General features: G+C 39.9%; 1 long non-coding RNA gene across 1 annotated transcript in view; it reads right to left on the minus strand.

The window, feature by feature from the left end:
• LOC140104186 (uncharacterized) overlaps positions 1-12,228 on the minus strand; it is a 47,748-nt gene that overhangs the window by 17,146 nt on the left and 18,374 nt on the right. The window contains exon 2 of the long non-coding RNA XR_011850260.1: positions 9,236-9,378. This is a non-coding gene — a long non-coding RNA (uncharacterized lncRNA). The remainder of the gene's footprint in view (positions 1-9,235; positions 9,379-12,228) is intronic.

Below are 12,228 nucleotides of genomic sequence, written 5' to 3' on the forward strand. Positions count from 1 at the left end.
TGATGGGGCCAGAATTGTTTTATACTGGGGGGGGGGGGGTACTGTATATATTTTATGGGGCCAGAATTGTTTTATACTGGGGGAGGGGGGACTGTATATATTTTATGGGGCCAGAATTGTTTTATACTGGGGGGGGGGTACTGTATATATTTTATGGGGCCAGAATTGTTTTATACTGGGGGAGGGGGGACTGTATATATTTTCTGGGGCCAGAATTGTTTTATACTGGGGGAGGGGGGACTGTATATATTTTCTGGGGCCAGAATTGTTTTATACTGGGGGGGGGGGACTGTATATATTTTATGGGGCCAGAATTGTTTTATACTGGGGGGGGGGGTGCAGTATATATTATATGGGGCCAGATTTCAGCTGGGGGGCTGTATATGGGATACAGTATATTACTAAGCTGGGGGGGCTGTATATTAGGGGGTGCTATATATTCACATTGGTCAGGGGAGCACTGTATGTAAAATCATGTAACATAATAACAGAGTGGGATATATTAATTATAGGATACCATAGATTACTTTGCATCATTTAAACCAAATGTTAGGGGGTCTGTATTAATAAATTAGGGGTGTTGTATATTGATTGGTGCTGTGTATGCTATAATTTCAGTAGAAATATACATGAAGGGATATTTTATATGTGGGGAGAGTGCGGTCAGTTGTGCTGTGAGGGGTATATAATATTTAGGAGCGCAGTGTTGTTATCCAGGAGACTTTATACTGTAAGTGACTGTGGTATTTTTAGGGATGCCGGGTGGAGATGCTGCACGGAGCTGAAGACATCTGCCAGTGAATTCAGCAGTGATACGTCATGGATTGAAGAAATTGAAGAACCAGGAATAAAGTCCCCCTGATGGAAGAGATTGTCATCTATAAGGTACTAGAGGACACTAATGACTCCCAAAACCTGTAGTCAGTAACACAGTGTCAGGGAGCTGCCTGTGACGATGTTAGTTGTTAGTAAAGTTTTCAACATTTACTTAACAGGGAGCGGGGGGCAGCATTTTAATATTCGCCTCAGGCAGCAAATATGCTAGAATCGGCCCTGCCTAGGCTTATACTCGAGTCAATAAGTTTTCCCAGTATTTTGTGGTAAAATTAGGTGTATAGTATATACAGTATATATATTCGCCTGAATACAAGTCTAATTTTCACTGGTGTAAGGCGTCATTTCCTTCTAACATTGGAATGAGGGAGGCCAGTAGATAAATATGTTCTGTCCAGAGCACTCACCACTGATTGTTATCGGGATCGGGAGAATCTCATATTAACCTGTTGACCTTTGAATTGAGACATCTGTAGGCAAATGCCTCTATCTAATAGACTCGCTCCGTAGATGGGGGTCAATGAGATATTGATGTCTTGAACATGAATCTTCATCCACATTCTACTTCTCAGACTATTCACAGATAGATAAATGATCGATTATCGTTTAATTAATTAACTTATTGACATAGGGGAACCATTATAGAGGAAATCCATATGGTCGGAGGGGGGGAGCAAAACAAGTGTCTTAAAAATTGGGCTGCATTGCATTGACTTCTTAGGCAGCGTTCACATATAGTACTTGCGTTCTATTTGCGTTTCAAAACGCATCGCACAGACTCTTGCTTCGATCACCTATTGAAGTAAGATTTTGTTTACATTTTATATAGTAAACCTCGATGTAAACGCATAATTTACTTCAATAGATGATTGCAGCAGCAGGAGTCTGTATGTTTTGAAACGCAAAACGGAACACAAACGCCATGTGTGAACGTGGTCTAAGGCTACCTCCTTTATTTATAAGTATACAGTCAGGGAGGCAGAGCTATGAGGTCTTTATTTATCACTGTGTGATAGTAACCTACCTAATAATTTTAAGTAACTATGAGAGGGGTTTTTGGGGGACATTAATCATAGTGAGTCTCAGGTTCGCCAATTTTGTGCCTGGTTTGTTCTTTTTTTTTGGCTTATAATTTATGATGGATCCAGTTTTGCCTTAGTAAATGCGTTTTGGAATTGTTGCATGTCCGATTAATTTGCGCCTAATTTTGTGCCAAATTATTTCCCTACAAAGTAGATCTCATTGGTGACCAATCATGGAGCTGGATTGAGAAAAGGTGACAGAAGGTTCAGGGCTTCATCTCTGCACATAAAGTCTCAGCTTGTACAATGTCCGGATCACATTGTGATGTAACTGCAGGGACTAAAAGTTACTGATATTTTTTTTTTACATTTTTGCTCCAAGTCTTTGCCTTTTTTATTATAATGTACAGAAAATGGAGTCTGATAATATTCTCAGATCTGTACAATAAGACAATAATCACTCCCAGAGATGATCCCATAGAAAATTATAAAGTCCTTACTTGAGACCATCACGGTGAGATTATACAATTTCACATTTTAAAACTGTCCTAAAGTATTTTTTCATGTTGCATTCAGTTAATTTGTAATTTTGGAAATGTAGACCTTATTATCCAGTAATGAAAAGGAAGGTTTTTTTCAAGTGCATCTGCTCAGAGCAGGTGAGTTTTTGCAACTTTTTTTGCGCCTTTAAGGTGCTAAATAGTGATAGATGCCGAGCAAACATCTGTATAGCAGATGTCAGATAAGGAGCAGAAACTCAAAACCGCTAAGTGCTGGGACTTTCGCTTGCACCCTAAAAAGTTGCAAAACAGAGACAAATCTACTGATAGATAGATAGATAGATAGATAGATAGATAGATAGATATAGACAGATAATAGATATATAGATAGATAGATAGATAGATAGATAGATAGATAGATAGATGATAGATAGATAGATAGATAGATAGATATGAGATAGATAGATAGATAGATAGATAGATAGATAATAGATAGATACATAGATAGATAGATAGATAGATAGATAGATAGATAGATAATAGATAGATAGATAGATAGGAGATAGGTAGATAGATAGATAGATAGATAGATAGATAGATAGATAGATAGATGATAGATAGATAGATAGATGATAGATAGATAGATAGATAGTTAGATAGATAAATAGATAGATAGATGATAGATAGATAGATAGATAGATAGATAGATAGATAGATAGATAGACAGATAGATAGATAGATAGATAGATAGATAGATAGATAGATAAGATAAGGGAAAGTTCAGAGCAGCACAGCAACTTCGGTGGGTGCAGAACCGTAAGTCCCCAGGCCAAGGGACTGAAATATAAGATGAGGAAAAGGCAGCACTCCGTAAATGGTGTCAAAATAAAGTGGGTGTCTTTATTCCATTAGCGACGTTTCAGCTCCTTGCGAGCCTTTATCAAGCTTGATAAAGGCTCGCAAGGAGCTGAAACGTCGCTAATGGAATAAAGACACCCACTTTATTTTGACACCATTTACGGAGTGCTGCCTTTTCCTCATCTTAGATAGATAGATAGATAGATAGATAGATAGTTAGGAGATAGATAGATAGATAGATAGATAGATAATAGATAGATATAGATAGATAGATATAGATAGATAGATAGATGATAGATAGATAGATAGATAGATAGATAGATAGATAGATAGATATAGATAGATAGATAGATAATAGATAGATAGATAGATAGATAGATAGATAGATAGATAGATGATAGATAGATAGATAGATAGATAGATAGATAGATAGATAATAGATATATAGATGATAGATAGATAGATAGATAGATAGATAGATAGATAGATAGATAATAGATAGATAGATAGATAGATAGATAGATAATAGATAGATAGATAGATAGATAGATAGATAGATAGATAGATAATAGATAGATAGATAGATAGATAGATGATAGATAGATAGATAGATAGATAGATAGATAGGAGATATATAGATAGATAGATGATAAATAGATAGATAATAGATAATAAATAGATAGATAGATAGATAGATAGATAGATAGATAGATAGATAGATGATAGATAGATAGATAGATAGATAGATAGATAGATATGAGATAGATAGATAGATAGATAGATGATAAATAGATAGATAATAGATAATAAATAGATAGATAGATAGATACAGAAGGAAAGTCCAGGCAGCACACTTGACGGTCAAACAATGGTGGGTGCTCGCTTCACTGAGTCTGGACTATGACTCTTCCACATACAAGCAAAAAGAAAAAAGCAGCACTCCAGACGTCCAAGTCAAGTGAAAAAAGTGGTCTCTTTATTCCATGTAAGGTAGCGACGTTTCGGCTCTAATATGAGCCTTTTTCAAGCCCTTGAAAAGGCTTGAAAAAGGCTCATATTAGAGCCGAAACGTCGCTACCTTACATGGAATAAAGAGACCACTTTTTTCACTTGACTTGGACGTCTGGAGTGCTGCTTTTTTCTTTTTGCTTGTAGATAGATAGATAGATAGATACATAGATAGATAGGAGATAGATAGGAGATAGATAGATAGATAGATAGGTAGATAGATACCGTATATACTCGAGTATAAGCCGACCCAAGTATAAGCCAAGGCCCCTAATTTTACCACAAAAACCTGGTAAAACCTATATTTTGTTTACTCGAGTATAAGCCGAGTTTGGGTTTTCAGCACATATTTTTGTGTTGAAAAACTAGGCTTATACTCGAGTATATAAGGTAGATAGATAGATACATAGATAGATAGGAGATAGATAGATAGATAGATAGATAGATAGATAGATAGATCGATAGATGATAGATAGATAGATAGATAGATAGATAGATAGATAGATCGATAGATGATAGGTAGATAGATAGATAGATAGATAGATAGATAGATAGATAGATAGATAGGAGATAGAGATAGATAGATAGATAGATAGATAGATAGATAGATAGATAGATAGATAGATGATAGATAGATAGATGATAGATAGATAGATAGATGATAGATAGATAGATAGATAGATAGATAGATAGATAGATAGATAGATAGATAGATAGATAGAAGATAGATAGATAGATAGATAGATAGATAGATGATAGATAGATAGATGATAGATAGATAGATAGATAGATAGATAGAAGGATCTAGCACTTGCAATACTAGAAGGAAGCTCAAGTCGAATGTCCCTCTAAGGATGAATTAAACCTGTCATCTCTATATCTCTGGTCTCAAACTTCATACAGGAATTATGAACCTTTGTATTGGAAGAAGATAAAGCTCTGATGCTTTTAATGAAATTAATAAGAACCCAAAATAAATGTGACCAATTATAGAACATTGCACCTGAAAATAAAATCGACACTCTGAATCGCAAAATGACCGGATACTGGGTGGAAGCCGCAATTTGAGTCAAATACCAAGTTGTACTTATTGGGAAATACACATTGCGGAGCTTCTTCTCCAGTGAAATGATACCACCAGCGTTTGTCATTTCGGCAGCAAATCTTCCAGAAACAGATTCAAAGAGGTGGTTGTTGGTGTCAGGTGAGGTAAAATGGAAAGAATACAATTTATCCACTAGCAGTATGTAATATCGTGAAATGGGCTGGTAGACAAAGCAGGCGGCCTCCATGCTGTGTTTTACATTTGTCATTGTGATAAGGGTATTTTGGCTTTGTGAGAGAGCGGCTGGAAGATACACGAACATTTGCTGAATATGCCAGAATTTTTTTTTTTTGCCTCTTCGCCTCTTAGAAATTGTTCTGCTCGTTATTCCTGTGATTGTGAGAATGCGGCGCACTGCCGAATCAAGTGAAAGGAGCGCCGTTGTGTCCAGCAAATAAAGTAACCTCTTTCTATAAGAGACCCCATCTGCTGCCTCATTATTACAAGCCAGGACTTAGCGGAGCCAATTGCACAATCCTTTAAATCTCGGAACCCCTATGGCAAATAATCTGAGGGTTCGGATCTTGTAAAAGTTACACAAAGGGAGAAACTCACCAGGAAATTGACAGGTATAATACACATGTAGCTGGAAAAATATATATGAGAAGCTAATGTATTCCGACAGAAGCCGATGGAGTCCCCAATGCACTAAGAGCAATATCTATATACACAGCATCATCTCCTTTATGTTCCTGCAGCTTCCGAGTTATCTCAAGGAATAGGGGCAATTTATCGCAATGGGTAAAAAATATATTCGCTGCCGCATTATTATGGGAGACGCTGAGGAAATATGTAGGATGCCAGGCTGAATACAGGTGTTTATAGGGATTGTAAAGCAGATCACTTATAAGTAATAAGAAGCTTTCAAGAACATAGATTATACATTATGTCTTAGTATGTGGCTGAGTATATAGTGTATGACTTGCATATCAGGTGACAGGAAATTCCTAGAGGGACCCAATGAAGGGAACTGGAAAGCATATGGATACTTATGTGTGAAAAATGCACCAAGAACTTTCCAGTTTGAGGAAAGATTGAGGAAATTAAGTATATATTAAAAATTACCAGAACACAGAGGCAGATTTACTTACCCGGTCCTGTCGCGATCCCGTGGTGCGTTGTCCGACGAGGATTCGGGTCTGCCGCGATTCACTAACATTGTGCGCCCGTGCTCCTGCATCTGTCGGAGTTCCCCTTCTTCCTCCTGGTGCATGTGAGTGCTGATCTTGCGACACATTTCCTTTTTTAAATTCCCCGGTTTGTCCGAATCCGCCAGGTTGATGGCCACACTGTCATCGATGCGCCACAATCCGATCGCTTGTGCCAAAAACCCAGGGCAATTCGGCGCAAAAAGGAAATATTCAGGAAACCCGATGAAAGTGCAGCGTTCGGACCCTTAGTAAATGGGCCCCACAGTGGTAAATGGAATCAAAGAAAACCCCTTGGGAGCATAAGTGGCAAAAAAAAAACCCTTATTCACCTTGCTCTGGCAACCGGTTCCCATGTCATGTCCATCTTTCCGGTCCTCGGCTGACTGGAGGTTCTGAGGGGTCAAGCAATCTGGTTCAACCAATCCACATCCTTATAGGACCATGGGATGTGACTTCCAAGGAGACCACAGATCCCTGCCCAAATTCATGGAAAAGCCTCTTTATTACAACAGTGAATTGGCAATGCACAATGGGAAAAAAGTATGCAAAATATTCTCCTCTGCAGAAGGGAGAATCTTATATCAGGTACATCAAAGGCTTTTCCAATAGTAAGAAACACCCATTTGTACAGAACTGACTCCTTGGCAGTAAAGATCCGAGTACTGGATGGCTAGATGGGAAGACTATACTGGGAGTGAGATGTAGAGGTATTTCTTCCCTCCAAAAAAGGGTTTTCCAGGATTCCCGGAAAAACCTCTTGCGATGAGGTCAGGGGTGCTTAAGAAAAATGTGTACTTTCCCTGCTTTGTCTCCCCATTCCAGTATTTCTGTGGATGTACAGTCTTCTGACAGGGTCAGTCATGTACCACTGATTGCCTGAAACAAGTCCCGTGACGGTCAGAAGATCAGAAGTCTGGATTTATGTTGGAACGGACTGTGGGGCCCCATTCAAGCTAGATTCCAGCCCTTGGCATGATACCTCTCAGTTGTCCCTGCCCTCCCTTTTGCTAGAATGTGAGATTTAAAGGGGTTATCCGGGTTTAATTTTTTTTTTATGGCCGGGCTGGGGAGGGATAGTTAAACATAATAAACATGGACTTACCTCCTCCGGCGCCGCCGATGTCCCGCGCCGCGGTCACTGCGATCCGTGCCCCTGTAAACAAACAGGGGCACGGAAGCCGCGCACAGGGAGCTTCCGGTCCGCGTTGTGGACGGCTCCTCCCATCCGTCCCTATCTCTCAGCGTTGTAAGCGCTGGGAGATGGTGCGCATGGGAGCATCCGGCCAGCCGGAAGCTCCCTGTGCGCACTGTTACTGAAACCGGCGCACGGAGAAGACGGGCCGCGGCGCGGGACATCGGCAGCACCGGAGGAGGTAAGTACATGTTTATTATGTTTAAATAGCCCTCCCCAGCCCGGCCATAAAAATAAATTTAAACCCGGATGACCCCTTTAAGTGGGTTCTCCGGCCCTTAACATTACTTGTTATAAGTTGTATCTACCTCTCCAAGGAAACCACCCATGCAGGAGCATAAGTAGGAGAGGTGGGGCCACATAGCAAATTTTTGAATTGGGCCACCTTACCCCCTTAAAAAATATACATATTATACACTTATGTAGATAGATGTACAGAACAAACAAATCATATACACACATACAGCATAAACAAAGTATATACTATACACACTTTATATACATACAGAATATACACACATACATACAGTACCATATACAAATCACATATATAGACACATACATCAAGTACACATACAATACATTATGCAGACATAAAACACAGACACACACATATATTATATACATACCACAGACACACACATACATTATATACATACCACAGACACACATACAGCATATACCCATTACAAACCCAATATGCCAGATCCCTCACACTGTTGACCCAAAAGCGGCTGCTGTTCTGAAGTTACGCCCCTCGTCCTGTAGTCTTCTGGTTTTCTTGTCACGTCTATGCAATCACTTCCTTCTTCCCGACGTCTTGCAATGGGTGCTACAATGAATCATGGGACTTGAAGTCCCGTGTAGGCAAGCCGTGGTCATCTTTGATCTACAATCAAGACGGGGGATAAAAGGTAAGTATGCTTCTAAAAAAGTAATGGGGTACCCCAATTGTACCAAAAAGCAAAGGAGAGGTCAGTTGCATATGCACACTGCCACTCCACTCTATGTAACTGACAGAGTTTCCCTAGTCTGGTGCTCAACTATCTCCATCATGACCATAACAATGAATAGAGCCAGGGCCGGTGCCAGCACTGGGCATAACTGGGCAAGTGCTGGGGCCCAGAGCTGCTGGGGGGCCCACATATCCATGGAGGTGCGGGGGCTGTATCTAATGAATCCATGGGGGGGGGGGGGGTTATAAAATACCCATGAGGGCGCTGTTAGGTATGATAGGCATTTTAGGGAACAGGAGACTGGTGTCGTTTCTGAATTTGTAATGATGCCACATGAGCTCACTGTAAAGGGACCCACTGAGGCTCTGTCACCCAGGGGCCTACTGAAACCTGGAACCGACCCTATATAGAGTAGCTGGACGATTACGTGACTGTCATCTCTATTCATTTGGGGTACAACAGTTCTCATCATGTTCCTGTGGTCTGTAGAGGTCCAATCATTAATCAGCAAATTAGCCAACTTATTGAGACTGGACAACCCCTTTAATACACTGCAAACTCATCCACATAGAAACAGATTAGACTTTTCCCAATAATTTTTTTGCTTACCCTGGTATACATGCCATGTCCTGGTGGAGGAGACACCATACGAGGATCAGGACGATATTGATATTGATTGAGTCTAGGGAAATGGCTGCATCTAGGGCGCGTTACGTCTCATTTCCATGTGTCGCCCCGGCAGATTTAATTCTCTAGAGCAGAGCAAGAAAATATTTTGTAAAAATAGCAGAAGATAAGTTGGTTTATTATGTAAATATCCAATCTGAGGGGGAGGATTATGCGAGTCGTTATTGCGAGGTTCTGCATACATTGTCACATTCCACTGTCTGCAAATTGCGCTTTATTATAATTTTTTTTAGATGAATATTTGAATATTGTACAATATTTCCCTTTTCATCTCATTTTTTTCCCTTGTTTGTGGAGCAAAAAAACGCGCGTTAGCTGTTAATGAGAATATCTGTAGACTATTATCTGAAGTTATTTTCACTAAATATATTCATGTTTTCAACTTCATATGCATAGGGAATAGGGAAGAAAGAAATGACTTTAAGAAACTTCTTAGGCTTTTTTATGTAAGTTTTTCCATACCTTCAAACACTTAGGGAGAACAAGTAAAGTCACCAATAGATCGGGAGGGAAAGCGATTTCCAGCTGTCAAGGTAATTCAGCCGACACAATGACACAAGTAATGAATTCACACAAATAATGTGCTAAAATTATCGTTTTCTGCTCATGGAAATTTGGGGCATGATTGGAAACATTGGGGCAAATTTACTTACCCGGTCCTGTCGCGTTCTCTGTGGAGGATTCGGGTCTTCCGGCGATTCTCTAAGGTAGTGCGCCCGATGTCCACCAGGTGTCGCTGCTGCGCTGAAGTCCGCTGGAGTTCGCCGGAGTTCACGATCCTATCCTGGGTGCAGATAAGCGCGGGTCAAGCGACACATTTTTTTTTAAAAATACAGCGTTTTTTCCGAATCCGTTGGGTTTTCTGATGGCCACGCCCCCCGATTTCCGTCGCATGCATGCCGGCGCCGATGCGCCACAATCCGATCGCGTGCGCCAAAAACCCAGGGCAATTCACGGAAAGACGGCGCAAATTGGAAATATTCGGGAAACCCGACGAAAAAGAGCGATTTGGGCCCTTAGTAAATGACCCCATTTTGTTGGAAAAGTTGCTTAATTTTCATTGGAACCGATAGAACATTATGATAATGAAGCTCTGTGGCTTCTATGGCTGCTTCAGTGCTTCTCCTAGCACATGAGTTTTTCTCTGCAGGAGAGGATGATGTAATCCCTGGGTTGTGCCTGAAGGCAGAATAATCAATTGCTGAACCATCCCCCAGCTGCTGTGTATGAGTGATCCAGCTCAGGTTTATTAGTCATGTCTTGACTAACCTCCATTTGTAATTACATGCTTCCGTGTGTTATGTGTTTATGTCAGCCAGCCTGACCCAGCTTTACCAAAGTCCTGAATGTTATAATTGTTTTTTCAGCAAAACCACTCAGGTCAGGGATTAACCAAGATATGCTTCTGCATCAGTGTAGCCGCAGCATTCTCAAGGTATGTTTGCTTCATAATGCATGAAAACAAATGGTGGGTTTCCTTTAAACAGATTTGCTGTGACAGTGGGCACCAACTAGGTCAACTAAGGGTTTAACCAGTGCTAAAGTTTAATAATCCTTAAACCCCACAATATGGAGGTTTCCTGAAGGAATCACCTTTTACAAATTCCTATGGTAGGCACCTGACATATAAACTAGAAAGTATATACAGGCAGTTCCCTGCGTACAACATAGGGTCCATAGGTTTGTTCTTAAGTTGAATTTGTATGTAAGTCGAAACTGTATATTTGTATAATTGTAGTTCTAGACACATTTTTTTTTGGCCCAGTGACAATTGGAGTTTTTTGCTGTAATTGGACCAAGGATTATCAATAAAGCTTCATTACAGACACCTTCCAGCTGAACATTGCAGTCTGGGACTATAGTAACATCTAGAGAGCTTCACCAGAGGTCACAGTGGGCAGAGGGGTCTGTCTTTAACTAGTCTCTAAGTCGGGTGTCCTTAAGTAAGGGACCGCCTGTAATATAATATATTTTATTATACTGTGCCAAGGGGGTAGGCTGTTCCATTAACAGAGAGCAAAGTTGAGTCTGATATTGATAATGCCCTTTAAGATTTTTCTGGTACTGCAGATTATACTAAGATAGAACCTATAAGATTGTGCTGGAACTGCAAACTATACTGAGACTGCTCCCTTTTTGTTGTGTGATACAGGATCTGCAAACTAAACTGAGTCTGCTCCTTTAAGATCTTGCTAGATGATGCTATATCTGCAAACTACTGTATACTGAAACAGCGCCATTTTTTTTCGTATGATACTGGATCTGAAAACCATACTGTCTGTCCCTTTAAGATTTTGCTAAATGATGCTGGAACTGCAAACTATACTGAGATTGTACTTTTAAGATATTGCTGGATAATGCAGTAAATTCATTGTACTGGCTCTGAAATATAGCAGCTTATCAGTAGCATAATGCAGTTCTTCAAAGTGCATTTCAGAATTACACCTGACCCTAATCTCAGAAGCCCCTTATAATTACTTAAGTGCCCTGAAAAGGGCAATTGTTGGTATTTGAGAAGTTCCTGTCTGTCTGACTGACCCTATGAAGTGTGCACTCTTCGGACTGGGTAAGTAAATGTGCCCCCAAACTATGTGGCAAAACTATGGCATCTAATCTATGTAATGAATGATAGTGTGGGCTAAACTCAGCCCAAAACGGTACAATCTGTTTCATGTTAATCCACTTCTGAATAACTTTGGCAAAGTTTTCCTACATCGGACGCACTAATTTTGCTTCTGTGAAACGCGTCTCATACATATTTTTGCTATGAATATTTTTCAGCAGTGACCAGTTTATTAAGCTATACAAGACTCCCCATTTTATTAACATTCATTATCACTATTAGCCATATACCTCTATGAATAATGTGTCATTATTACGGACAGAATAGTTTTGCATATGCTTAATGTAAACTT

Source organism: Engystomops pustulosus, chromosome 10, assembly GCF_040894005.1.
Source record: "Engystomops pustulosus chromosome 10, aEngPut4.maternal, whole genome shotgun sequence".
Lineage (NCBI taxonomy): Eukaryota > Metazoa > Chordata > Amphibia > Anura > Leptodactylidae > Engystomops > Engystomops pustulosus.